The sequence below is a fragment of the Eulemur rufifrons genome, chromosome 9 (genome assembly GCF_041146395.1).
Source record: "Eulemur rufifrons isolate Redbay chromosome 9, OSU_ERuf_1, whole genome shotgun sequence".
NCBI lineage: Eukaryota > Metazoa > Chordata > Mammalia > Primates > Lemuridae > Eulemur > Eulemur rufifrons.
In genome coordinates, this window is record NC_090991.1 from 44440311 (window position 1) to 44456479 (window position 16169).

The window sequence follows — 16169 nt, forward strand, 5'->3', positions numbered from 1 at the left end:
TCTAGCCTGCTACCCATTTTTGTACTTCCCATGAGTTAAGAATGGTTTTACATTTTTAAATGGTTGAAAAAAAAACAAAAGAATAAAATTTACAATTATGTAAATTCTAAATCTTTGTATCTAATCTTTACAACAACCCTGTGAAGTAGGTACTATTACTCATTTTATAGATGAGGAAACAGAAGCTCCTAGATGGGTTATGTAAGTAGTCAAAGATCTCTTTGAGCTGGAATTCAAACTCAAAGAGTCCTACCTAGAGCCTGTGCTCTTAACCTGCATTCCCCATGTGAAAAGGTCTCCAACATTACGAGGGCAAATCCAGCCAGTACATTCTGGTAAGTTCTCAGGAGGGACGACCACTGCATTTCAGAGAAGGTTTGTAGTAGAATAAGGGCACGTTTCTACCACGATGGTAGGAAACACTGACTTTGAACTTCCAATGAAGCAAAATGTTATCTTCCCCCAAAGAATTCTAGTCTTCTCATTAGTAGACTTGTGTTACAAAAAATTGTACCCCATTATTATGTTTTGAATTTCATCAATAAAAATTCATGGAAACTTGTTTTGTCTTTCATTATATGAGTACCTACATAATGTCTTTGATGTTGTCTCTTGGCTCACAAAGTCTAACATATTTACTATCTGGTCCTTTACAGAAAATGTTTGCAGACCCCTGCTCTTTGACACACAGAGAGATGACAGAGAAGAGCAGGAGGCGGTCATAGTATTGATGGAAATTCCCTACATCTGGGACCACAGAGTAGCTAATAAGCCAAATGGCTCTCTAACAAGCTATTCCACAAGCTCTTAGTCATTCAGAGATTGAGTTTCTTTCCTCAGCCTGTTCTGTCTATATTTTATCCATTTATCTCTCACCAAGGGGTGAGCAAAGCAAAGAAAAAAAAAGTAAAACTTACGTGGTCGCACCACCAAGCTTGGCTTATTTTTTTATTTTTTGTAGCTAGGAGGTCTCACTATGTTGCCCAGGCTGGTCTCAAACTCCTGGTCTCAAGCAATCCTCCCACGCTGGCTTCCCAAAGTGCTGGAATATTACAGGCATGAGCCACCGTGCCCAGTGGAGATTTGACTTTTATATTAATCTCATCTCTAGAGTTGATTTATCAGTGTTTTCTGTCACCTAAAATAATTGAGAACTGGCCCCTCATACTAAGTGTCAGTTTGCTCATTCATTCAACAAACCCTAAGTATATAGTCTGCCCAATGGATCAACCAGCTAGATAGAGCAGCCCACAGATTAGTAGAAGATCTCTAGATACAGATACAGAGATATGTATGTGTGTATACATATATATATATATAAATATATATATATATATATATAAAACAATACAGTGCAACACATTCTGTAATTGAAAGCAGTTTTAAAAGAGTACAGGAAATGCAAATTAAAACCACAGTGTGATAACACCACATATCCATTAGAACAGCTATAAACAAAAAGACAGATAATACCAAGCACCAGCAAGGATGCAGAAAACTCAAAACCTTCATACATTGCTGGTTGGAACAAAAAAATGCAACAGTTACTTTGGAAAACAGTCTGGCAATTTCTTTAAAACTTAAACGTGCATTTAATATAAGACCATGCAATGTTACTCGTATCTACCAAAAAGGAATGAAAACATCTGTCCACACCAAAACTTGCATGCAAATGATCATAGCAGCATCATTCACAGCAGCTTCAAATTGAAAACAACCTAAATACCCATCAACTGGTGGCTGGGTAAACTAAGTGTGCTACGTTAGTACAACAGAATACTACTCAACAATAAAAGAAGAACCAACTGCTGATGCATTCAACATGGATGAACCCAAAAACACTATGCCAAGGGAAAGACGTCAGTCTCAAATGACTACATATGTATGATTTTATCTGAAATTACTAAAAAGACAAAACTGTAGAGACACAAAGCAGACCACTATTTGCCTGGGCTTAGGGTAAGAGCAAGGACTGACTACAGACAGGCAGGAGTGTACTCTAGGGGGTGATGGAAAGTTCTCAAAACTGGATTGTGGTGATGGTTGCAAGTATGAATAGATTTACTAAAACTCATCACTATGCTTAAAATAGGTGAGTTTATAATATGCAAATTGAACCTCAATAAAGCTGTTTAAAGCAAAACTGTAGGAGCAAAAAGGCCGCTAACTGCCTAAGATAGAGGAAAGAGAAGGGAAGGCTTCAGAAGAAAGAGAAATTTTGAGATGATATTATGATAATTTCTGGGACACTTAGTTGAGGCAGGGATTTAACAGTGTGCAAAGGCAAGAAGGAGACTCAGGTGGCATTTGGGGAAGGAGGCAAAGGGTGAGACGCCGGCACTCAGAGAGGGGGATATATGGGAGAACGGAAGGCCTGCTGACAAGTTGGTAAGGGATGGCAAGTCATTAAAGAATTTCAAGAAAGAGAGTAACAATCAAATTTGAGTTTTAGAAAGCTAACTCTGGGAGCAACACAGAAAGAAGATGACTTAGAAACAAAGGAAAAAAGCAAGAGGCTACACCCAGGTAAAAGATATACATGAAAACAGAGCTGTAGGCAAAGTGGGTAGAGGTCAGATCAAAGAGATATTTGGAAGGTAGAACCAACAACTTACTATATCTAGTTTCTAATCAGGTGGCGGGAGAGAGGAGGAAACAGCGCCTGGGCTCTGGTCTTAGCTACTGAGAAGCTAGTGGTGTCACTACAAGAGGTAAGGGCCACGGGGGCAGAAGCAGGTATGGGGGAAATAATAAATTCTCTTTTAGGGTGATTTTGAGGTGCCCTAAGGATATTCAGATGCAAATATCCAGTGCACAGTTGCAAAGTTAGAAAGCATCTAGGGTCAAAGCTATGATTTGGGGTATCATTAGCAGAAAGATGGTCACTGAAACTACTCAAGTGACTTAAGATTCCTATGGACTCCTATAAACAGCGAGAAGTTAGGACTCCAGATGAAAAAGGAAAAGAAGAATCCACGTTCCTTGTCATGGCTGCAAAGACATCAGTAAGATGCCTTGTCTTCTGTTGCTGTTCTTGTTGGCTGGTTTGAAGCAGATTGCCAACAGATTTTATGAAGAGTTAGAGATTACAAAACAAACATGTGAAAGATGATGCTCTAACTAGGGACCAATATTTAATATACAGATTGGAGAGCACAATAGCAGAACATAACAGGCAATTTAGACTATTTAGACTATACAGAACTTGGTATCTAGAAAGCAAGGTGCCTGATTTAGCTACCTTTGAAACTCTCATATTGCTCATATGGGCATTAGTTTACTCTTTCAAGTCAAGGGTGGATGGGTCAGATTCCATATATTGCCTTCAGCTCACCCACAACCATCCAAATGCACATCAGTTTATGACCACTCCAGTCAAGGATATAATATGCAAATTGGTACCCTGCTGTTTGGACCATCCCATGCCCCCAAATGGCTGATATATGGAGAGGCCAAAAAATTTCATACAATATTATATACACGGTATAAAGAAATGCAGGCAAAAGAGCAGGAGGCTAAATGCCAGGAGTTCCAGATCCTGAACTCTTTTCTTCCACCATGGACAAGTTCATTATATTCGCCCATATCTCTATATGTACAAATGGGAATATAATATACAGAACAGATTTTTAAAATGTAGGTGTTGTACGACATATGAGAATATTGCTCGAAAGCTAGCCGCATCACATACAAGCTCCTGTATATTTAGGGACTAAATGAGTTAATAAAGTTGAGCTCTGTTGTTCTCAGGAAGAGAAGAGGCTTGTTGGTAAACCTTGAGGATAATTTACAAGAAACCCTGCCTTAGCGTGGAGGAATTGCACTAAACTCAGATTCTCCTGTTCTATATAACCTTCTAATTCTGCTCACACCTTTTTTCTAGACTTTTAGGTAAGAGAACTTGGAATGTGACCTAGAGCCCTTATTCCTCAGGATCTCCTGCCCATCTACAGTGAATATGGTCCTTCTCCAACAGCGAGTCACCACCTTCCCCTCTGCCTTCCACATGGATGGACGCCCACCATGCAGGAATCTATTCATAGCACCTAGTATCATATAGGGGCTCAATAAAATACTCCCAAGTGAAAAATTAGCAGAGAATTGGAAAAAGGAAAGATTTTTACATGGTGCATCTTAAAAATAAATGTTTAAGTCTCCTGCGCATCCATGAACAGGTGGATGGATAAACAAAATGTGATACATACATACAATGGAACATTATTCAGCCTTAAGAAGAAATGAAATGCAATTCCGACACATGCTACAACATGGATGAACCTTGAAAACATTAGGCTACATGAGATAAGCCAGACTCAAAAGGACACATTTGTGTGATTCTCCTTTTATGAGGTACCTAGAACAGGCAAATCCATAGAGACAGAAAGTAGAAGAGAGGTTACCAGAGGGTGGGGGAGGGGTCGATGTGGAGTTATTGTTTAATAGCTACAGAGCTTCTGTTTGGGATGCGAAAGTCCTGGAAATGGAGAGTGAGGATGGTTGCACAGCATTCTGAATGTACTTAATGCCACTAAATTACACATTTAAAATGGTTAAAATGGTAAATTTTTATGTTATGTATAGTTTACCACAGTTTTTTTTTTAAACAGTTTCCCATGCAATCATTGGTATGAGGAAGAAGGCGCAGGGACTTGTCCTTGGCTCATTTTTAGGTGGCTATTTCTTCATAAGTCAAGTTCTTAACTATCTAATTAGGCTGGGTGCAGTGGTGAGCACCTGTAGTCCCAGCTACTCGGGAGGCTAAGGCAGGAGGATCACGTGAGCCCAGGAATTCCAGGCTGCAGTGAGCTGTGATCATACCACCGCACTCTAGCCAGGGTGACACAGTGGGACCCCATCTCTAAATAAAAGAAAGAAAAACTATCTAATTGATACCAAAGATTCACACAATTCATTGTCTAAATGTCTAAAGTTCTTAATTTGGAAAATACTACAAGAATCATGAAACTATTTCTAAATTTACTTCTAAATAATGAAAGCAAACATGGAGTGTGGTTTTAATCAGGTTTATGAGAAGTGTAAGTGTTGTCCTATGCGACTCGTTCTTTTGTTTAACTGTTGGTAATCACTGGCTACTGCACTAATCTCATCACCAGAAAGACAAAGTTAAGTAATTAAAATATTCAAAACCTGAGTTTCTCTGAGCTAACAAAAAAAAGTTTATGTTTCTAACACTTTCATTTTAACACTGTGATACATGTATCAAAGGATTAATGTTTTAAAAGGAGATAAATTAGCTTTCATATTTGGCTATTTTGGCAACTAGCTGTATATTACTACTTTATTGTCCCTTTTCCCCACCCCAAAGCAGAGAAAGTTGAGTTTCAGTTCTCTGAGATGTCTAGATAATGTTGAAGTTCTCATGCAAGCAAAACCTGCCAGCAAAGCTAGATGTCTTGTCAAGGTAAAGACAGGAAGATTTTTTTTCTTTGCTACCTGTCAAGAAAATATAGCGGTGTGCTTATTACTTTTTAAAATTTTTCTTTTAAAGAAAAGAAAGAAAAGTGTGATGCTTATTCCACTGGCAGCTTAACAAATAATCTCAGGTCCTCAGCAGGCTTCAAAATGGATGATTAGAATGCAACAAGCTGACAGACTCCAAATTAAATTGACAGCACCCAATCTAAGCCTTCAAAAGATGTATGTGTCCACATCATCAAAAGCAATTCTCTGGGTCACTTTTAACTTCTTCCAAACTCTGAGCCTTTCCAAACTAGAGCATGGAAGAGAAAATGCAAGATAAAGGACTTTGCTATGTCAACATTTGCTATGTTGCCCCTTAAAAAGTTAGCGAAAATTAACTAAGTACAACCAAATGGTTTTAATTACTTGGGTGACAATGCACAGGTGACAGGGAGGAAAAGCAAAGAGACAAATATTTTAGTGCTTAATGAGGAGTAGAGTAATAAATACTTTGAAAATCAATGTACCTGCTTCTGCAGCTTAGTAAATATGGATTAATGGTGATTTTAACTGGGGAAGGTGAGAGAGAACTTTGCACCAGAAGGTAAGTAATACCCCACAGGAAGGACTGAAAGCACAGGGCCATGAAAGAGAGGACAGAAATGACCGGTGGTTCTAGAAAGGGCCGGTAGATCCCGTGGAGGGGAGAAATGGAGGTAAGATTCGTGAAGGTAGAGACCAGAATAAAGCATGAAGCACCTCCAAAGGAGGTTCACGAACAAGGACCACCCAAGCAGCTTCCTAGGCTACAGCAGCATCCCAGGGGAGAAGTCTTGCATCCTCTCCTGGAAGTCAGGGAATGCCCCAGTTCTGAGAACATCTGGTTCCAGGTGACAAAATCACCTTCTTCTGGGTAGAGGATCACAGACCTCCATACACTCAGTGACACATGAAGACTCAGGTGACCAAAAGCAAAAGAAAATTCCTGACTGAAACCCCCAAAATCATCTTAAGTAAGCCTTTACAGAGAAGTAATGTATTAGCCGGGCTCCCAGGTAAAAAATCAGAAAATAAACATCTTCAGAGAGGTGGGGGGTAGGGGGGAGTGTTCGTCTCTTTAGGTTTTGAGGATGACAAAGCAGGTTATTGATCCACTATTGAAAGGACCCAGAAAGGCCTGTTGTGCTGGGGACTCAAGGTGTGCAAGTTTTGAAACCTGTACAAATAATCAACTCTCCCTTTAGAGATAACTAAAGTATCTCACCTTGTCCTCCTAAGAGATTCTGGGATGGCAAGAAATGCATAGGCTCACTCTGTATTGTTCTTCTATTTCTCTGAGCTTAAATTTCTTAAAAAAAAAAAAAAAAAACTTAAGCAGAAACAAAATTATTTCCTTACCATATTCCTACAGTCTCTATTTCTGTGGGCTTGCACATACTTTTGTTTTCCATTCCATTTCTTTGGACACAGAAGAATTTCTTCCTTCTGTAGGCAGAAAAGACTCCAGAAAAAAAGGTTGGTTGTGCCCTAGTTTTAGGAAGTGCTGAAGAGGCAGGTCAAAAAGCAGTAAGGAGCCAACTACCACTTGTGGCCACAGGAAAAAAGAAAAAAAAAAGAGTCAGTCAAACAAAGCTACCTGGAGTCTGATTGGAACTTCTGGAGCAATTTAAGCCTTATGCTCCAAATGCCTAAACAATGGCCTCTATTTATGCACAGTTCAAAAGACCTCATTGCATCAGAAGGCACCTTCCAGAATAAGACTGCAGCTAATTCTCCCAGCAGCAGAAATCCACTCCCATGAATAACAAAGCTTGGCTCTGTTATTCATAATAAGGATTAAACTCAGTGGGATAAAACATACAGTTGCCAGGTCATCTCGGGGTAGGGCTGAGTATGGAAAACTTGGGTTCCCATTTCTCCCTCACTAACTAAAGCCTGGCAGTTGGTAGAGGAACCAGTTTCTTTAAATGCACCTGTCACAATTTCTTTTCTCTGTTAAAGAAGAAATTAGTTAACATGAAAAATGCCTTAAGAGACAGAGCTAAAGGGCATTACATAAATGTTAATATTACTCCTGTTCTCAGCCCCCTGTCACAAGTATGAATGCAGTCCTTCAAAATAATACACAGTTACTGTTGGAGCTCAGAAACCGATATCCCAAAACAAGGCTTTGACACACTGACCTTGAAGAAGAAGCCTCAAGGTCTCTCTGTTGAGACCCTCCCACCACCACCAGCCCACCACCCCCGCCCCCGCATTTCTCTGTCTCTCCCAAAGCACAGGAGGAAGTTGTCCTCTGAAGTCCCCTGACCTATTGAAGAAGAAAACAATGACTTCTGGCCCCTTCCCTGAGTTTTCATTAACTCAACTCATATTGTAGGAGAAAGCAGAAAAGACTGAAGTCTGTCAACACATGTGGACAGATTTTTGTCACAAACCAGTCAGCTATGAGGGCCCAACAGACTTTGTCTCGGGCCATTGTGTGTTCTTCAAACCTACTGAATTTTGAAAATCACCTACTAGCCCCCTGAAACCACCACACTTCCCCATCTCCCCTTCCCCTAAAAGGAAGAGCATATAACCACCTGTACCCCACTGGGATGTTGAGTAATCACTCTGCGATTTTCTCCCCAATGCATGCTAATAAATTTGTATGCCTTTTCTCCTATTAACCTGTCCTTTATCCATCGATTTTTCAGTGAACCTTCAGAGAACTAGAGGAAGTTTTCCCTCCGCCCCTACATTACATAAAACTAAAAGTTTCCCCAGCCTGGCCCCTCACCCAAAAGGCTGCCTCTCTGTTCCAGGCCTCAGTTGTCCTTCCCATTCACTGCTCCTCACCCCATCCTCGTTCCAGCTAAAACAATCTGCTGACCACATGCTGCACACAGGATTTATGGTTTCTCACTTACAAACTTTCTTTGCCAAAATCCATGCTCGTCCTTCATGACTTGCTTCCAAGGGCTTCCCTGTGGTTTCAGCCCATTGTGATCTCTTCTTTACATACTGAGTTACATATTGTGGTTCACATTGAATTTGCAATCAGTTAAATGCTCATGTTCTTCCTTTAACAATTATGTATGAAGTGATATGCTGTCTGGGATTTGCTTCAAAATGGCCCAGGGATGGGGGCAGTAGAAGGGGGGAAATATAAGAAACTAGATTGGTCATGAGTGGATTGCAACAGTTGGTTGATGGGTACATGTGGGTTCATCATACTGATCTCTCTACTTTTGCTTATGTTTACAAGTTTCCATAGTAAAAATCTGAAAATAATGACAAGGTCACAAAGCTGGCTAATGATAAGACTGAGATCTGAACCCAGGACCTCCTGACTGTAAGACCAGTGTTCTTGCTGCCATGCTACCATTCTTCACGGATTACTTTACAGCTATTGTTACTGCTTTTTTCAGTGTATCATTCATTCATTTGACATGAAAAGCCCTGGTTGCTCGTTGCCTCAAGGAACTGGTAGTGGACCTGGGGACACAGGTGAACAGATAAATCACAGTCAAATCATGAGTGCAACAACCAAGATATGAATTGAGCGGAAATGAACAGGTTCCTTGGCAGAACAGAGCAATTAAACCTGCTTGGGGGAGCCCAAGAAGGCAGCTCAGTGAGGAAGGGGTTTCTGAGGTCAAACTCAAGAGCTAAGCAGGGATATTTTAGGTGCAGGGGCTTGGGGACAGGAGCACAATTCAGGCAGAAGGCATGGGCAAAGATGGCGATTTGGAGAGAAAACAGAGAAGGGGACAGGGCCAGGTAGGGCAGATGCGCTGATGAGTTAAGTGGGAGGGAGGAAGGGGCTTGAGCACCAAGACAAGGGGGCTGGATCTTCATTCTCAGGCAATCCAGAGCCAACAGGAAAGTGGCAGGACAACTGCTGGTCTACTAGGAAGGTAAATGGCAGCTGTGTAGATGAGAGCTGGGAGTGGGCTTTAGCAATAGAACAGCGCCAGGATTAGGATAAGAGATGGAGGTAATCGCCCTGGTACAAAATTTAAAGGGGCACCCAAAACCTCAACAATCCAGATAAATATGATTTTAGTGCAGTATTTTTAAAAATCAAAATGAATGCAAAAAAAAAAAATCCACAATGAAAAAAAATCCAAATGCTAAATAAAAACAGCCTGTTGTTTGTTTTACAACCTAACTTATTATGCCACTGACCGTGGAACGCCCACCCCACCTCACCGTCTCCCATCCCCCAACCCACTGGATGGGTTTATGACGGTTGGCAATGATGTAAGAACAGATGGGACAACATGAGGCTTTACACATTGTCATTTTTTTAAATTGTAGAGCTTTATTAACTTTTCCATTTGGTTCACAATATGTGAGGACATTTTGATAAGCATATATATAGCGATGCACATTTTTCCCCTGCCTCAGGTTCCACTGTGGCTTGGCAGCACACGGTAATAGACAAAGCAATATATGAGGGGGGACGGTCCAAAAGCAACAGTAAAAGTTCAGAGGGTTAAAGAGGAGAAGCCAGATTCAAGCAACATTTCTAGGGCAGAAATGAAAGAACACGGAAAATAGGGGAGCGTGAAGCTACGGTTCAGCAGAATTTATTCTACCCAACTAAATCATAAAGGCTTCAGGGACAAAATTCCCATGCTCCTATTCTTCTGTGTCATTTTGCGCCCAGCTCAATAAGTTCCTGTTAACTAAGTGAAAAAGAAGAGCTTAAATCCAAGGCACACACAACTGAAGCCAGACGTGTCTAGTTCCTACTTGGTACAGCCTCACTCGCTGAACAGCAGGGTGCAATGATGAATATTCAGAAAGTAACAACCATCAGTAATGACTAAGACCCCCAAAGTCTAATAAGTTACATTCATGACATGCTTTCTGTCATTTTTCCTTCCACATTTTGCATTCTTAGGACTAGAGAAAAGAAATAATTGAAGTCAGGGCTTGGCGTGATGGTCTCTACAGCTGTGATCAGATTAGCAGAAAAGCTGACAAAATTGTTGCTTCCATCCGCCTTGTCCAACTGGAGAATAAATGGGATGCTTTCCAGTGTTCTGTATCAAATATTAACCGCATCCCCACTCTCCTTCCGTGATCTCCACTCTGCTTACGTTAGCTTCGGGCTTACAAGACACGGACGTAGCCCCACCTCTGCTGAGCAAATCAGAGTTCCAGGTTGTGGACAGTGTAAATGACAATAAGGGTGAAGCATCATCTAGATGAATCACCAGGTGTGGGAAGTGCGTCAAAATAACTGAGGAGGCCTTAATAAAGAAAAGCCTACGAGACCTAACTTCCACATGTCTTCAGGAGGCTGAGTTGCTTCGAGACTGAGGTACGGAGGAGGCAACTTGTTGCCGGTGGCCATGCCCAGGCAAGGAGCTATGACTAAACAGGAAATCGGTTACTGAGCAGTGCAACGGATGTATGAGTGTTCAAAGCACAACACAAGAGCGATCCTCTGATATATCCTATAAAGTTAAAAACAAAGCCCGAGTAGCCCTGACAAATGTATAAGAGACTGGTGTGCTTAAGTAGCACCTGGTTGCATCTCCCAGAGATCTTAATTCTCTATGAATAATTGTGAATTATTTAAAGCTGTTGTAATTGGGTGTTTATTGGGTATCACTATGTGCCCAGTGCTTCAGAGGCATGATTTTTAAACCCTCCAAAAGCCCTGCAAGGGGAAATATTATTTTCATTTTACAAAAGGAGGTTCAGAGAGGTTAAGTCATTTGCCTGACTTCACAGAGCTGTCATAATGGAGCCTGAATTCAAACCCAGAGCAAAACCAGGCTTAGAGGAACTAGCAGTTTTTCCTTTTGAGGTCTCAGTGACCTTACTTTTGGTGACTCAAGGTCATGACTGGGATTAGAAGGAGGAGAGTGAGGTTGAGTTTGCCAGCACAGGGTCAGACCCTGTCTTGAAGACTTTGATATTTTGTTCATCATGGAGTGTTCTGAATTAATTTTGATGTTTTAAAAAATATTGTATTAAAATATCATTTATCTTGATTATTGAGGTTTTTGGTTTCCCTAAATTTTGGTCCCAAGGGGTGTGTTTTACTAGTTTCATGCTCCTCCAGGCACTGCTCAAGGCTACAGACAACCTGTGAGCACCTGAATTAAACCAACACATTTTCAGGCCCATTTTTCATTTTCCTCCTGCCTGCCTCATAAATTTTACATCTAAAATTACCATCTCCTGGGAAAGAATGTTTTGTGTTGTTTTTAACTTGTTTGCTTGCTTCTTCTTTTTTATTTGTTTGTTTTGTTTTGTTTTTTTCTTTATCCTCTTTCTTTACTTATCACTGGCTGGGTTACATAATATATAAGAAAATGTGGCAAAAGGTAATAAATTGGAAAACAAGATGTAAAAAATTCCACACAATCCACAAATATATTCAAGAACACTTAAAAAAGAAAATGTCCAGCCCATCACAAAAAAATGATAAGTATGTGTGGTGACAGATATGTTAATTAGCTTGACTTAATCATTATACAATGTATATACATATCAAAATACCATAATGTACTCCATAAATATATATCATTTTTCATTTGTCAACAAATGAATGAATGAATTAATGAACAAAATGTCTAAGAGTAATGTCATGCCCCCTGCCCAAGGCTGGAGAACAAATTTATTTCTATAAGAAATTTTCTTCCATAATTATCAGATCTTCAAACATCTGCTTCACAGAATTATCTCAGAGCCCTATCACCAGATACAAAATTAAATAAATACTATGAGCGGAGACTGTGGGTTGTCACTGGTAGCTGCAGGGACAAAAGTCATCCTTTTATTTCTAAACTTTTGTTTCTGCACATGTGGTCTGTTATGACATGCCTGGGTATTAAGAGAGTAACGGCCATGCCAACAGCAAACACAGCTGTTTTGAATTCTATTCTGTATGTTTTAATTAACTAAAGACAGTGTTTGATTAAAAAAAATCAACATTACAAGGTTCATCAATTACATGGGAGGGAAACTGTGACATAGAAATTGACATCATCCAGGGAACACATGCCTAATCGATTTCCTAAGGAAACCAGATGTTTCCTGACTGAACTAAAGAAACACTCATTCAGCACCTACTGTGTGTCCAAACCCAACCAGGAGCTTGGTGATACTGTGGTGTCAGCTATCACCAAAACAAAGGGCCAGGTTTCCTGGGGGACTGATGCACAACAAGGCATTGCCATTTGGACCAGTGTTTTGTGGACCGTGCATTTAGTTTAATTAGAAAAAAGTGCCAGTCCCTATACACTTTCCACAGGAAAAGCCAAGGGAAACATGTAGGAGTAGAGTTGAGCGGACCTCTGGAAGGGTTACAATAAAGTTAAATTTTTGTGTCCTGGCGTTTTCTTTTTAGCACTTTCAATTCAGAAAAGTAGCAGTAAGCCAGCAGCATGACTGCTTTTTGTTGCTGGGGCAAAGTATTATGCATCTGGATTGCTTCTCTGCTTCTTATAATTTGACCTAATGAACACTTAAAAGGGAGGAAGGAAAAATTACTTCTAAGCCCAGAAAAATCTATGGTAAAAAGTCCATATTCTAAAATTCATACAGTCTATGCATTAGAAAGTCGCTTAGGCTCTCACTCAGGAACTCTGTCCTCTTTATCCAAATTCTAACAAAGATCTTAATCTGGTCTGTCAACCCAGAGCAGTTTAGAGGGTACACAGCAGAAGAGGTGGTGACTGTGCTGACTAGGGGTCCACATGCTGTAGATGGCGGATTGCAATGATCATGCTGGGGCTATGACCTGAAAGCCAGGCACAGCCCAGTCTTAGGCCCATTCTTTCATTCATTCAGCCACATTCATCAGGCTCCTTTGGGTTCCCGGTAAGACGACTCCTCCAGGACTCAAGGGAGGTCTGTGGAGCAGCCTGTGTTCCTGATGAGCCATCTCTCCGTGCCCTACCCCAGCACAAATCTTCCTAAGAGACCTATGACCCTTAGGAAGTGTATTAGTTTCCTAAGGCTGCAGTAACGAAGTACCACAGACTGGGTGCTTAAAGCAACAGAAATTTATCCTCTCACAGTTCTGGAGGGTAGGAGTCCAAGATCGAGGTAATCAGCAGGGCCACACTCCCTCCAAAGGCCCGAGGGAAGAATCCTTCCTTGCCTCTTCCAGCAGCTACTGGCCCCAGCGTTCCTTGGCTTCAGACTGCTTCACTCCAACCCCTGCCTCCATCTGCACATGGCCATCTTCTGTCTCGCTGCGTCTTTCTCCTGTTCTTGTAAGGACATCAATCGTTGGATATAGGACCCATCCTAAATCCAGGATGATTTCATCTTGAGGTCCTTAACTAATTACATCTACAAAGACCCTATTTCCAAATAAGGTCAGATTCCGAGGTTCCCCACAGATGAATTTTGAGGGGACACTATTCAACCCAGTACAGAAGGTAATCGTTAAAATGTAATGGGTTCCCCACCTCCCCTGAAAAAGTCACAAAATGAACCCCTTTACCTTGGGTATCCCCACAAGTCAGAGACTCCCTTGCCCTCCCTGATCCCCTGGGCTTGTATCTCTGCTTCTACTCTTATAAAGCTCTGCACACATCAAAAGAACATGAATCAGATGATGCCACTCGGTGGCTCCTGTGGCGAGGACACATCCCAAGCTTCTGGCAAGGCCTCTGGAGCTCTGCACCATCCGCCGTGTGTGTTCATTCCCCATTGCCCCCACCCCAGGCCTCACCTCTTTCTGGTCCCCTCCCCTCATCCACTTTGCCTTTACTCCTGTCCTTGTCAAACACACCGAGGTCATGCAGCATGTGCTGGTCCCTCTGTCTGGATAGCTGTCCCCCCCAGATTGCCACTTGGATCAGACTGTTGTACAAATGTCAAACCCTCGCAGAAGACTTCTCTGTCTATTCTGTTTAAAATAGCAACTCTCAAGCATACTCAGGTCACTCGATTCCATGATCCCAATCTATTTTTTCTTTATAGCACTTATCACTATCTGCAATTTTATCATTTATGTTTGTGTTCACTTGCTCACAGTCTGTCTCTGCCAGCAGAATGTCTATCCCATGAGGGCAGGGACTTTCCTGTCTCACTAGTGGCTGCATCTCTGCATCCCGGGGCCTGGAAGAAGGCAGTCCATAAATACTTGTAGCGTGAGTCCATCAACTGATGTGCCAGTACTGGGGATACAAATGCCTACGGCAGCCCTGGAGGGCTTCACAGCCTAGTGAGGGCTACGGAAATACAGAGAGCAGTAACACTTTGGGGGCCAGACACTGTTCTGTGGCTTTTACCTTCACGTGAATCCTACAGAGGTAGGTATGATTATAATTTCTATTTTACAGATGAAGTCATTGAGGTTGAGTAACTTGCCCAAGGGGAGCCAGGGCTCAAACCAGGCGCTCTGAGGTGAGATCTAGAGCTCTCGGCTTCTAAACCACTGCCTGCCTCCCTAACAAAGATCACGGCACTGTGCAGAAGGGTAGTAAAGGTTATGTAACAGGCTGGGGGGAGCCGGAAGAGGAAACGCTGCGGGCAGGGGGGGTGGGGGCGGCGGCAGTGGGGGCCGGGAGGGGGTCCTCCTGCTGCTCAATTCCCAGGCAGAGGAGGCAGATGGGACTCCCGTGTGGGCACAGGGAGAAGTTAACACAGGACTCTGACTCCACAGCTGAGGGGTCAGCATCATGTCCTGGTGCTGCCAGTATCATTCCTTACCTACAGCCTGGTTCTAAGCACTGGGTTCGTGCCTTCTTAATATCTGCCATCAAGCCTCTCTCTCAAACCACAGCCTCTGCTGCTGGGCTCTGGCCTTGATCTCCATCTCCCCGGAGGGCCAAGTCCTGTTCTAAGCCCCAGGAGCAGTACTGTCTGGGTCCCAGCACTCTCAGCCCTCACGCCTGCTGACCATCCTCCCCTCCTGCCTCTACCTCTACTTATGCCAGTCCCAGACTTCTTTATTTATTTATTTTAAATTATTATTCTTTTTCTTTCTTTTTTTTTTTTTTTTTTTTTTTGAGACAGAGTCTCGTTCTGTTACCTGGGCTAGAGTGCCGTGGCATCAGCCTAGCTCACAGCAACCTCAAACTCCTGGGCTTAAGCGATCCTCCTGCCTCAGCCTCCTGAGTAGCTGGAACTATAGGCATGCACCACCATGCCCGACTAATTTTTTTTTCTATATATATTTTTAGCTGTCCAGATCATTTCTTTCTATTTTTTTAGTAGAGACGGGGTCTCGCTCTTGCTCAGGCTGGTCTCGAACTCCTAACCTCAAGCCATCCTCCCGCCTCAGCCTCCCAGAGTGCTAGGATTACAGACGTGAGCCACCGTGCCCGGCCTTATTATTGTTTTTTTGAGAGACGGGGTCCTGCTAATGTTGCCTGGACTGGAGTGCAGTGGCCTGATCATAGCTCACAGCAGCCTCAAACTCCTGGGCTCAAGCGATCTTCCCACCTCAGCCTCCAGAGCAGGTGGGGTTACAGGCACATCCCCATGCCCAGATTCCTCTTTCATGTTATCTTCTTCCTGGAGGCCGGGTGCTCCCATTGCGCAGGGATGGCCGCCCTTGATGCATCTGCCTGTAAGCAAGGTTGTGTTTGTTCGCAGCACCAGACTCTGCGGTCTCACCCACATGCCCAGACTCGCCCGCAGCCTGCAGCTAAGACCTTTGCAATCTCTGCGCCATCTCCTTGCTAGGTCTGGCTTCCTTCTGGCCCAACTAAGCCCCTTTCTGACGCTGACAGCAAGGAGGAGACAGGAAAACTATAAAAAGCAAAAGAAGGAGAACAATT

The 16169-nt window shown here is 42.4% G+C and overlaps 1 protein-coding gene across 1 annotated transcript in view; it reads right to left on the reverse strand.

The window, feature by feature from the left end:
- Positions 1-16169, reverse strand: part of PITPNC1 (phosphatidylinositol transfer protein cytoplasmic 1) — a 226899-nt gene that overhangs the window by 176483 nt on the left and 34247 nt on the right. The window lies entirely within an intron of this gene.